Raw genomic sequence first — 14,226 nt, forward strand, 5'->3', positions numbered from 1 at the left:
CAAAAATGAATAGTGCTGGAAAGAGCTTGAGAAAGGTCCACCCTAAACAGAATGAGATGAATTGCACCCACTACTAAAACAACTGTTCTCACTGCAAAAATAGCTTTCAAAATCAAGGGACATCCTGTCTGAACCTCTGAGTCATGTATCAAGACTGCCACTAGGCAGACCTTTGCTCCTTGGAGTGCCAAGAAAAAGCAGAACATGGTTCTGTAAGACAGATTTAAGCTGAATAAACAGCTAGGATCTAAGGTAACTTTCCAATACTTACCTTTGCTCAACTTCCTCCCACAGTCATTAGGACTTACTCGGAAGACCCTCCTCTGACACTGCCCCACTGCATTTGAACTGTACGAGAGGAACAGAATAGCTTTCTCTGCTCAGGAAATACTCCAAATCAGTATGAATGCACATGACAAATCAGAACCAGATGTTCAAAAAGATAATGCTTAATAATGCATAGGGAGGAATAACCCCATGCACCAGGACAGGCTGGGGGTTGACCTCCTGGAAAGCAGCTCTGTGGAGAAGGACCTGGGAGTCCTGGTGGACAACAAGTTGACCACGAGCCAGCTATGTGCCCTTGTGGCCAAGAAGGCCAATGGTATCCCGGGCTGCATTAGGCAGAGCATTGCCAGCAGGTCGAGGGAGGTCATCCTCCCCCTCTACTCAGCCCTGGTGAGGCCTCCCCTGGAGTACTGTGTCCAATTCTGGGGTCCCCAGTACAAGAGAGACTACTGCAGAGAGTCCAGCGGAGGGCTACAAAGATGATGAGGGGACTGGAGCATCTCTCCTATGAAGAAAGGCTGAGAGAGCTGGGCCTGTGTAGCCTGGAGAAGAGAAGACTGAGAAGCGATCTCATCAACATCTACAAGTATCTGAAGGGGGAGGGGGGGTGTCGAGAGGATGAGGCCAGTCTCTTGTCCTGTCACTTGGCACCACGGAGAAGAGGCAACGGGCACAAACTGAAACACAGGAAGTTCCATCTGAACCTGAGGAAAAACTTCTTCGCTGTGAGGGTGACTGAGCACTGGCACAGGCTGCCCAGCGAGGTTGTGGAGTCTCCTTCCCTGGAGATATTCAAAACCCGCCTGGACGTGATTCTGGGAAATATGCTCTAGAGTGCCCTGCTTGAGCAGGGGGGTTGGACTAGATGATCTCCAGAGGTCCCTTCCAACCTCAACCATTCTGTGATTCTGTGAATGCATAGTCTAAGCTCTGAGTCTGGCACAATTAACCGAACAGGGTGGCTGCATCCTACAACTGCAGGTTTCAGTCATGTATCTCTTCCCAACATAACAGCGCCTGCTAAACAAAGGAAGAGGTAGGGAAAGGATGGTCCCTACATTTTCATTCTGCAGTGATATTCAAATTATAACTCATGCCAGTAACATCTGAAAATGACTGCTAGCCCATGTAAACTGGGATTCTGAATGCCGAATAGTTGGTTTTTTGGAACCATTTCCCCTGATTATTGAGCTTCTCTGAGCGGTAGTCTTAGTCAAGCTGGCAATTTATCAGGGAAAATAAGACACATTTTCTAAAAGGATACAGTCAGGAAGCATTTACCCTTAGAAACACAGTTCTGCTTTGGTGACAAATTTGGCAGTACACAATTGATCAAAAGGGAATTCCATAGATACAGTCAGAGCTACAGAAGCATCAAAGAACAAGGAGAAACCATTACCCAAAGACGTCAAAGTCAAAGCAGACTGCTGGCTAAGGCTGAAAAAGGAAGACAGTAATTCTTGGACTCAAAGGTTTTGTGGCCCCCCCCCCCCCCCAGCTCCCTTATGGGGCATTAATCATAGCACAGGAGGACTAAACTCCCCACAGAGGGAGGGGACACCTGGCAGTCATATAGAGAGTGGCCATACCTACAGCACGACCTCTGCAGAGAAAACAACTGCACTTACTGTTGTTTACTTGTTGTTGTGGCTCCACAGTCATTAATGTGCTGTGCATGATCAGTACTAACGTGCCTGAACAGTAACAATTTTTCTGGATCAGGCATGGGTTCAGAATGGTATTTTTGGCAGATCAGCCAGAGTATACAACACAGTGCTTTTTATGCTGGCTCTGTGACAATAAGCAACATCTGATCTGTCATAAAATGAGCTAGCATAGCATTAACCTGTTGTAATCTACTCTTTCTCAACAAATCTGAATCAGCAGGGTTAGTTTACACTGGATCAGTGCTGTGCATTATGTGACCAGAACCTCTCTGATCCCACCCTAGAGGCTCTAAAGTTGGATTTACTACATAATCAATCCATGGCTTCAGCTGAACTCTTAAATATGAATCTGTTCAATGCATTGCATGACACCTTGTACTCTGCTACTAGCTACATGAATAGAGAAGTGTTTCAGTATCAGCTGGCATTTTCCCAGCCCTTCTCCCTCTTGCTTCAGCAGCAGGCAGACTCTCAGCAGGGTGAATAGAGATTAGCTTTGGGGGTAAACCCATTACTGACATCCTTATAGCATTTAACTTCTGTCCCTGGGCTTGTTCAGATATGGTTTGTAGTGCACCTCATTTTTTTTTTTCCAGCAAGAACCATTGAGATGGAACAAGCAGGCTTAAGCTAAAGAGATCCCATGGGAAAGAGGCACACAGACTGAGGATGCAAGTATTGTGGGCAAGCATTGCAGGAAATATTCTGCAGAAGCATCACATGACACAGGAAGAGAAGACACAGCTGACGGGCAATGATGCAAGAGTTACAGAAAACAGAACTGTTCTAGGACCCATTACCCCAGCTACCTCAACAGAAGAAAACAGTAATTCATGTCATGGGGCAATGCTAATGAAAAGGAGAACGTCTGCAGCGCAGCTAACACTTGCAAAGATACTCAGAACACATGTACACAGGCTATAAAAGGGGGCTGCCATCCCTTCAGCCCAGCTATAGGGACAAGGAGCACTTGATTGCAGCTGGACTTTGGAGCCAGCTGATATGTAATCTCAGTAGCACTGATAAAGCAGCAATATTAGACTGGATAACTAGATGGAAGAACTAGCCTAATTTTGAGGCTAGTGAGCAAAGCACTTGCCAGTAAGAAACTCATAAAAACAAGCCACATCACCATTTAAAAGATATTGTGGCTGATGTACAGAATAGCAAACATGGCTGGCAGCAGGGCAGGGCGAATAATAGACTTGAATATCGAGTTCAGTACCAGATTTCATTTGAAAGACAAGGGGGAGGATAGCAGTAATCAGCAAGTTTCTATGTTCTGACAAAGTAGACCTCTCTCTAAATAGCATCTATGATTTCAAGAACAGGGTCAGCAGGACAGCAAACTGAGTTTAGAAGTACATCCTTCTGTGTCTATCAATGGCCATCAGCCAGCCCAAGCACAGCATTCACGTTATGAGAATCAGCTAGCCCAGGCAGATCTGCAGAGAAGAGCCACTGAAACCCGCAGAGTATGTATCAATAACCTCCTCTCCATCAGGACTGAAGTCAACTTAAAGCCACTGAGCAGAGTGCTGTAAACAACTCAGGTCACCAGACCAGATCAAACAAAGTCTTCCTACTTTATATACCTGGGGCATCTGCGATGTCATGCAGTTTCTAGTGTGATAATAGATACAAATCAGACATTCAAACCAGGTATGCACCACCATGAGGTACAACTGTTAATGGAATACAGGACCCTAGCTGCCTTCCAAGGGACCCCCGTGTCAACAGAACCAGACCCATAGAGACTCGTCTTATATATCACAAGATTTCTGCTGTGAGAGAGGAGAGATCAAGAAAGAAGGTACCAAGTTGACAACTATTGCATATGCAAGGAATGGAATACAAGACTGAACATGCATAGGCTGCAGCTGAAGAGAACTGAAGTTCCTTAAACAGTAGATATCATTTGAGAAACTAAGATCCATTAGGGATGTACTTCTGCATAAGAATCTCAGAACCTGTGAAGCTTTTCAAAATTGCCTTATAATGAGTGATGCAGGGTGAGGGCAGTCAGACCCAAGAACTGGCCTCTGAAAAACAAAGTTAAAAAAAAAAAATTGGGAATGAGGCACCAATTCTGAAGTATTACATCCTTGTACAACTAGAGCAACAGTTCTGTGCCCCAAAAGGAGATGAGGGAGCTGCAGTAAAATTAATGGCCTATAGCATGCTACAGCAGACAGACACACGAACGTGTATGGATGGAAAAGTAGATAGTCTCTGCTCTTGGGTGTGGAGCAACTCTTCTGCATCAGAAAGCGGGCAGATGATCTGCTCACAAGAAAACGTCATGAGTGCGCTGAGTGATGACAGTGCATGTTGTAGCACTGGATACAGCACAATAATGATTGGGAAATTTACTAAACGTGGCAGACATACGGAGCAGACGTACGTTTTCAGGGGCAAGCGCTACTCCCACGTGCACTGCTAAAGGCTCTGTAGAACTGTAAACAGTCTGTCAACATGTAACAACACCTCTCTGCTGGGCTTGCATTGAGTAAAACACTCATACTCCAAGATTGGCCACACTGTCAAGAGGAAGTGCCATAGGGACTGCTCTAAAAGGAAGAAGTAGCAGTCTAAGCATTGTAAGATTTAGTTTAAAAGGGATAAAGCATAATCCAGCAAATTATGGATGAGTTACTTCCCACCTGGGACTTCAGCCACTTTTAGGCATATCACTAATGACACTCAGTTCCAAAGTAGCTATCAACTCTCCTCAAAGGAACAGGACATTTACGTAGCGCTTCGCTACTGCCTGTTCTTGAACTTCGTTGTTTTGAGGTTCATGGCTTTTTCGCAAATATAATTTACTAGAAGAGACACTCCCCTTCTGTTTCCCTCTCTTGTTTATAGTGAAGTGTCTGCAAAGGGGTAAGCTGGAGTATTTAGAGTTTAGTGGCCTTCAACATACGTTCTCTCATCTGAAAGAGTTTGATTAAACCCAAGAGAAACTTTGAACTGCTCTTCCAGGTCTCTTACATGATTTTTGAAGTGTATTTTGAAGGACATTTTTCCCCAGTTGATCCTAACAAGGTATGATACTAAGGTTTTTCAAAAAGCTTTCCCAACAGCTTTTCAGAGCAGAGCTGCCCATGACATGAGATGGCACATTAGTGCTCCAAAAGGCTCTGACTTGTTAAATTTCTGTTCTCAAACGTTCATTCTTCTTCTTTTTTTTTTTTCCTCTCTAGAAAATAGCTTGTGCATACTTTCCATCTCCTTATTTGTCTTGTCTATTTCAAAGTGCATTTATGCAAGAGGTTTGTCAAAACTTGTTTACTTGCTCGCAATCCATGGAAACATTACATGCTATTAAAATCAGGTCAACACTGATTTAATAGTCTCTTTGGGAACTCTTATGTTTGGAATTAATCCCTGCCACTGTCTTGCAATACTAGCTTGTTTAAGCTTCGTGTCTGAGGCCTAAAATGAAAGCAAAGCTCTTTATCCCAGAGAAATTCAGAATGCAACCCCCTCCTCTCCAGGAGGGCTCTGCAGGCGATGGAAAGAAGGAGAGACGAACGACAGAGGGACTAATGAAATGGTATGGACATGTACACTTTAGTTATGTAGTTTGGGCAGTACTGTAGTTTAAATCAAAGCAAACCAACTATGCCCAAAGTGGGAATAGAGGCAAGAGCTTTTGCATTTAGAATGGCATGCAAAGGTAGCCTAGAAAAAGAAAGAGAAGGGTTAGGACTTCGTTTAAATGTCTCACTTAAATATCTAGTGGGGAAAAACTACAGATGCTTCCTGAGAACTAAGAGGACAAAATCTCTTTAGGAGTGTCCTAAACACATAAGATGACTGTGCAACAACCTTCAGTGCTACATCCTCCATTGCTAAAACCTGAAATAAAAGCCACCGTTAGCAATGCTGCAGTCATTAAGCAGAACAGAAGACAGAATAGCTAGTGGTATGGGACAGAGAATGACGATGGGGCTGCACAGCAAAGCGGGGACTGCTTTCAGCGCTTGCACCGGTCACCATCAGGTGGAGGTGGCCTGGCCACACAGCACAACCTGGCAATCCCAAACCTTGCATGAGTTATTATGGGGTGGGGCAGGGGCTGGGGAAGGGATGTGTGGAAGCTGCAATTGCCTTCAGGGGTTGCTTCAAAAGGCAAAAGATTTATAGATAGTTACACTTTATGAATTAGGCATTATACATTATCATGGTTATCCATTTTGCTGTATTTTTTTTTCTTGGCAAGATGTTACTCAAGTCAACCGACTCATATATGGATGTTGGCTATATTAATTCATTGCACACCAGAAAATTTGGTTTAACGTTATGAAGTTTATAGGTGGAGAGGCTCCAACTGATTTTTTTTCCTCTTCCTCCTTTAATGCAATATCACTTACTATTGCCAACTGACTTCTTGTTACAAGTGAAGAAAACCATCTCATTGAGACCAGAAAGCTTAGTTTAATTCCCTACATTTCTGAAGCTGTATTTCAGTAGAGAACTATTTAAATTGTACTGGTCCCTGCTACTGCCAGTCTAGTCCTGGAAGAACAGAACTTGTTCTTCATTGCTCTTCAGACATCACTCACCTATATCCTTGGGAGCAAGAACGGAAGCAAGTTTCCCTGGTCAACATAATGGCCTGGTCAACATAACAGCAAGACTTCAATGGCCTGGCAACAAAAGTCAGGATCCTGCACAGAATTGTCTGTAGTTCACCTCAGCAAGGACAGAGGTAAGTGATTCAAGTAAAAAAGCCAGACGAACTCCTCAACAGAGAGGCTATAGAGAAAGAGGTGATCAAACTTGGAGAAAGAAAAAGAGAAGAGTTCAGGAGAAACATCAAAAAGTTACGCATTACATACTCATGGCTAAAAACTAAACCTGAAGTATCTTTGTAAACAGACCTCTTAAGATAATGCCAGCTTTTTAAACGCGCTATTCTTCTGGCATATTACCCAGTATGCAGTATACAGTGAACTCATACCTTCATTAAGCTCATTGGGATAAACAATTGAGATCCTCAGATGGAAAGCTCTACAGAAATACAACACATATGCTTTGTTTTGGTTTAAGTATATACAATTTTAACTTCATCATAGCTGTTCTTGACTATCATTTCTAGGCTTACAGAACTGTTGACTTCTTCCCTCCCTCTGCTTTCCCTACTTTCTTTCTAGCTTTAGCTTAGCAGAGTGGATAATAAAACAGATAGCGGAATAAGTGAAATACAGACCTCTAAAGCAGTCCAAGTTGGTTATGCTTCAGCAGCTGAATTGTCATTTGTTGAACTCATACCAAATTTTGTGCAGGGGTATGCAGAAAGCATGCTTCCTCGCTGATTAAGGAATGTTTCACTGTTCATAACACAAAGCAACCAGCATCAGAAACACTTGGGAACACCGTTTCTGACACAGCTTGAAGGAAAGTGGTTTGAGCTTCAGCTGTGAAGCAGTCTATAAACAAAGCCTTTACAGACACTTTATCTGTGTTACAGCTTCGGAAATGCAGCTAAATATACTGGAAATGAACCAAAAAAAATCTGTGCATCTACAATAGGAACTCTTATGGGCTTCTGACCATTTGGCTCTGATGAAGCAGCATTTGGAAGACATTAGGGAAATGCCTCAGGAAAAAGCTCCCTCACCAAATGGCTTAATTTTCTAAGGGCACAAAACAGACTCAGCCACTGCAAGTAACAGGATTTTCAGTATCTGTTTTCTTCTTCCACCTTAGACTGCTGCTGATTTCTGAAGGTTCTCTTAAAACAAAGATCCTTTTAGGGGAAGTATTCAAATAGCTAAGAGCTTTAAGTACACACACAGCAAGGACACCCTTGGAATAGTCAGTGCTAACTGAAAATAGGTACAAAATTAGAAGAAGCTTATTAAAATACTGAACACATAACAGATTAGACTAGAATGACCCAACTCAGGACAATGATGCAGCAGATACTTCACTAACCTTTTTCCACTGAAGAACAAAATAAACGCTGTCCTAATGTGAAGTACTTTTTAACGTCCCAGTTTTGAAAGCAAGGCATTGGCAATCCCCATGTCAGTTTTAACCTGGAATGAGATTAATGAGAATAAAATTTGAAAGATCTCAATAGCTAGGAAATCTGTTGTTATGAACTGATAAATGTTAACATTGTTCTTCATCTTTTGGTTTTTCATTTGATAGTTTTCCCCTTTAGGAATGAATTCTCACTGACACATCAAAGTAGTTCTAACACTTACATTACTACCAGATTCTAAAGATGGTTAAAGACAAGGTAGAGTGACCACAAAAGTGAAAGGACTATTTTGCTAACCAGGGCAAATTTGCAAGTTGGTCTTCTTAGACTTTTCCCACTCTCGTTGTTACCACATATGGTCTTTGAAAAAGATAACAAGATTAGCACTAATCAGATCTTTAGAATACAGTAGATTTCCTGTAGGAATGAAAATTTCCTCCCATAATATCAAAGTTAGTTCCTCTTCAGCTTCTTTCCTGAGACAACAAGCAAACAAGCTATGTTCTGCTGATTGGAGGAAAAAAAAAAGAGAAAAAAAAAAGATTCAAAAATTCAGTGTCCACACCCTGAAAAAAACGTAAGGGGAAGGAGGGTATTGTTACTTTACTTAACTCCTCAGACTTTGTACCCTTGCAGAGTTTATCAACAAAATGCAACACAAAAGTAACACTTGCAAGATAGCAACTCAGAGCTCAGGGAACATCAGAAAGGTAAGTCTATTTAGTTCAAATCACCAAAAAGTCATCTCTTTTAAGATATTTGTTAAGAACCTGGTGAGTGTAGACCACCTGCCATATTCGGTTGTTAAAAGACAAGGCTGTATAATGTGATAGTGGGCAGTCTCACATGAGACTTTTCTATTGCATGAATCTTTTATCCTGCACCATTACCAAAAAACAAACAAACCAACCAACCACAAACCACCCTTAAGTTCTTCATTACTACAACGGATCTGGTCCCAAACCCACTAAAATCAAGGGCGGGGGAGGGAAGCACACATTAGACAAGCAAGAGGAGTGACATGCATCTAACTATTAATCAGTTGTCAAGTGATTTTGCTAGTGTTACAGACTTCAGAGGCATGTTATCATTACTAATCTCTGTCTCGCACCATCTGCGAGGCAGCCTGGACACTTAGATTCCATTCTGGTCTGTACCCCATAAAGCCATAGATTACCCAGTAAATAGTGTAATTTTGTGTCAAGACTATTGTGCAAACCTACTGTAATACTGGGTACATGGAGGACATTAGAGAATGGTATTTGATTCTGCAGATGCACTGAAAATCAGATGAGCTGATAACACCAGCCAAGGATCTGGCTCTACGTATGAGGAAAACATCTGATGTTGATTTCAGTAAGAACAGATCTCTCCTTGATCACTCCCACAAGGAATAAAGTTTTTATTATAGTTCCGATAATACAGCTAAAATAAGAGATCACCAATGCTCTTGGTAGTAACAGTTTTGTTCACACATTGGATCAAGTTCATTCCCGAGATAATTCTAGCTCGAGCTGTTTGAACTACAACAGGCATTAATTTAAGCCATTAGACTTGTCCCTTACTTGCCATCTTGGGCCATCTCAATATTCCCATTAGCCAGTGAGAGATATAACACACACTGTTAGCAAAATAGCTGCTAATATCAGTGACCTTACTGAAACGATAATGTGTGCTAACTGAATTCCAATGTACACAGGAAAATGTGCTGGCACTTGCAGCAAATAAAGCAACACAGTGTAACTGTACTATTGAAATACTGTAATGGTTGTGACAACATAAAGCATAAGGAACAACTGGAAATCTCTTGGAAAATTAAAGATGCCACCCCTAAAGACAAAGCCTACAGAACAGCCCACCTAACTCTGTAACACCATCATACACCAAAAAACCCCAAAACATCTAGAAAGTACCAGCCGGTACCTCTTACATGCTGAGAAAAACACTCGTAAAGCTCCCTTCATCAATATAAAGGGCAGTTCAGTGAGAACTCTCCTCTAGATGATGAATGAACAAGTCATATGAGTACTGCAGAGAAATGTTCTGTGATGCAGAAAGATAAGCTGGCACTTAACCTGTATCTTTGATCGTTGTATACTACTGCAAATTGAAACTTCTATGGAAAATTCTTAAAGAATTACAATCTAGTCTAGAAGAATATCATATTGTACAAGAACTTTTCCCTGAAGCCTTTGTCTTAGCCTTTAAATAAGGCTCAGAAACTTGGCTGGCATAATCACCAGAAGCAAACTTCCTTTGGGTTGCCACACATCATATGCTTCAGACTGTGCTGCCACAAAAATATGTTCAATTTGTAAATGCTTTTGCTACAGTAAAAGCTACAGAAGATCAAACTGTAACACCCTTCATCCAGCACATCAAGTGTCCTCACGGGAATTACCTGTGTGGATCAAAGAACCAGCACACACTAAAAGGGCCTCACCCAGGCAATAGATAAGGTTACACTACAGCACAGTATTTTTACATTGTTTTCATGATGTAACACCTTCATCTCATTAGTCAGTTCTCATCTTCATTAGTCAGTTCTGATTCTCTAGGGCAACCTACAAACTAACTGCAAAGCGACTACGGGGATTACGCTCAATTACTCTACTGGACATCGGAAATTGTGGAGCTAAGAGATACTAGCTTTCCAGAAAAATATAATTTCCCCACCTCTCACCTTCTGCTAGCCTCTTGCTATACTACCAGTGATAATTACCTGTTTCTTTATCTCACAGTGTCTAATGATATTATCCCCAGTGCCCTGGGGGATTCCTTTCTGTCCACAAACTGCACACTTTTTCCCCCCCCTTAAACTGTCTCATTGGTTAAGGTAATGAACTTTTCTCAGCCTACTTGCTTGATGTTTTCTTCTGTATTCAGCTTGAAAAGGTTCTCCCAAAATTGGCGTGTTTTTGCTTGCACATTAGGCCAATGGATAAGAGAGAGAACTCTTTACAAAACTCTTTTTTAGACCATCATGGCTACGGCAATAGTAGTAGTTCTCCCGCCCTGTTGTCAGGATAATCTAGCTACTAAACAGTGTGGGAATAAAAAATTGGAAGCTGTACTCTTCTGAGGGACTGACATGATGAAATTCCATCTATCTTCTAGATTTCATGTTTTCTTTCAGTATTTCATAAACAAACCTATAGACTTTGGGTTTTGGTACTTCTGTGGTAAGTCTGCAGTTCATTCTGATACATATCTCTGTTTAACTAGCTGAGAGGAGTGTTACAGATAACGCCGTTGCACATCTGAACTTCTGGTTCGGGTCAAAGTCTGGAAGGGGGTTACTCTTTCCTGAAGTTTCCAATACATTGCTGCCATTTTTGTAACTGTCAAAGTTTGGAAAGATAGTAGTGTAGTAGAAAGTGACAAACTCTATAAAGACGACAGACTACTGAGCTGTTCTCACTCCCGCTACCCCAATAAGAGTGGCACATGCCAGTAACGACTGGCAGAAAGAGCGGGGAAATCCACAGTGCACAAGGAACTCTGGAGTCAGGACACACTAATGGAAAAGCAAAAGAACAAAGGGTCGCTGTAACTTGCTTTGAACATTTATAAAAGATGTAAATTCAGAGCAGCTGGAGATGTAACATCCACTCTCAGAACATCTTTGATACCTGCAAGCGAGGACCAGCTTTTTTTCCCATAAAAATAAGCCATATTATAGTTCAGCCTTGTTTTGAAAACACAAGTGCTTAAGGAGCGGAATGTCTCTACTGTTTTACTCAGCTAACCCTTTCCTTGTCAGCATTTGCTCAGCACTTATACTTGGGTACAAAAGTGCTTATTATATCCTAATGCTTACATTTCTAATTCTCACATTAATGTGCTTTTTTCAAATATAGCAGCACCTCTGCTCTGACTGTTTTCAGTCAAAAATATTTTCATGGTATGTCCCACCTGGATCTGCAGCTAACGTTGCCAAGTATTTTATTTTTCCAGCTATTCAGGGTAAGCAATTACGGAATGATGAGATCACCCATAGTACAAAACATTTGCCAAGAAGGCTACTGCAGAATCATTATCTTTCAAGACACTTAAACTAGCCTGAAGAAAGCAATAGTAAGCATGCATCAACAAACTCCTCAACGTTGGCTGAAGGACAGTTAAGCAAAAATTTCCACCCGTAACCTCTCTACACTTTGACTATTGCTAAAATTTAAACTCTGAGTCTCAGACTCAGTCATCAATAGAGCCATAGAGGCTGCGTCAGCTTATTATTTGTTCACTTCTCATACATATCTTCCTAATTCCTACAAGGGGAGTGCTATCTAAGCCTACTAACGCTTAGATTTGTTTAAGATATGTCTGAACAGTAAAACAGCAAGAAAGTAAAATAACTTCTAAAAAAGGATTCCAGTTCATTTCTTGAGACTGAATGGGAATATTCTGAACAATATCTTGACATTAGTCATTCCAAAGCCTGTTGCCAGAAATGTTGGCACTTGATTTGCAGACACTATTTAGCTTTGTCAGATCTTGATAAACTTAAATCTAATAACAAAAATGTGGCATCAGGCTAAAGTAAATGAAGTGTAATTATTAGTGGAAAATACGAATTTTGTGTAGAATGTACAGGGAGAGTAATTACCATGCTGTTTTGTTTTCTTTTTAATAGCCTTATGCCATCCACTTCTACCAGGTGTGCCTCTGCCAGGGAGAATGCATGATTAAAATTAATCTACTTTGGGCTATGAGATCTTTTAAGTAACATACCACCAGAAGGCCTCATTTGGATGATGTGTTACTCTGACGTATCATCACAGAGCTGTCATGCTATCTACTGCTGTGTTTTCTTAGTGTCAGGTACTCTTGTGACACAGTCTTCCTGAAAAGCTGCTTCTGTCCACCAGATGATTTCCAGAAGCAAGTTCAATGCAACTAGTAACAAAGAGAAGTGGATGGATGACTTCTTGGCACAAAAGGGATTACTGAGGCTGAGGGCAGTGTTTTGACGCTATTTCTAGTGCAGTAATTCCAAATTCTTACCTCTGTTCTAGCGCTGGCTTTCATTGTTTCTGAGAGAGCGACGGGAGTGTTTTAGGATCAAGACTGCACCCAAGAAAGGAGGCAACAGTAGAGCCGTTACAGCCTAGATGGCCTAACACTGTATTGCCTTTTTTCTTTTTAAAGATCTCCCACTCTCTGCAAGTGCAAAGTACACTTTTCTCATAAATGGCCTCTTTGGCTAATGTTCAACTCAGGGCAGTCGTTCCTAATCCTTACTAGACTGCAGGTTGCCTCCTCTGCTTCAAATGTGAGTGCTTGGAAGCCTGCCCATTCCTTTTGCCTATACCAGCCAGCCTAAGAGGAGATATTGTTGCCCCCTGCAAACCTTGCCTCTTTTATTCTGTGATAGAAGTTTCAAACAAGCAGGGGAAAAAAAGCTAAGCCAAGGCATGTTCTACAGTATCTCCAGCAAAATATGATAATTAAAATGAACATTGGACAGTATTGATTTGTATGTGCAAACTTAAATAGAAACACTTTTTTAAAAGGCGGTTTGGCATCAATTATGTAATAAAAAGGAACAACTGCTGTTAGTCAATTAAGTCAATAAGCCCATTATGTAATTTTTAGTGGTAGACTTTTTAAATAGATCATTATTATAGAAATAGATGGACAACTAGCCTGTTCTAATCAAAGTAGGTCAAAAACTTCCTAAATATCAGCAAAGTGGTATTAAAGCCTGGACAAATGTGTTTATAAAATAGATCACCTTTAAAACTGGTTGACTCATATCCATGCTTCTAGCAAGTTAGGTAAACAGTTCCCAGAGCAGAAAAGATGCTAAATATATTTTCATTCTACGCAAATAGCTTTTAAAAAAATTATTTAGATGAAAATGCAGGAGAAAAAAAAAAAATCAAATGATTGAATATTCCCTGTGAATCAGCACAGACAGAAAAGTCTTCCAGAGAGTTATTCAGAAAAGAGCTAAGTAGGTCAGTATTCATGCTTTTTTTCCCCCCCGATAAACTTGTAAAACAATCACCCTACAAATGGGACAGCACAGGACAGGCTGAAATCACATATAAATCAGGAAAGAGAAAAAAACTATTGAATGCCAAGATTTTCGTGACTGCTTGACAGCCGCCATTCAAAACCATTAAATTAGCAGCTGCTTTGAGAAAGCAGAAGGAATGTTTTCCAAGGGAAGGTTATTCAGAAGCAGCAATATATTTTGTTTAAATTGTTAAAGCCCCATCCAGTGGGGCTGAATAGAAGACCACGACTATTTCATTGCAAAGAGCTGTT

Source organism: Struthio camelus, chromosome 4 (assembly GCF_040807025.1).
Source record: "Struthio camelus isolate bStrCam1 chromosome 4, bStrCam1.hap1, whole genome shotgun sequence".
Taxonomy (NCBI): domain Eukaryota; kingdom Metazoa; phylum Chordata; class Aves; order Struthioniformes; family Struthionidae; genus Struthio; species Struthio camelus.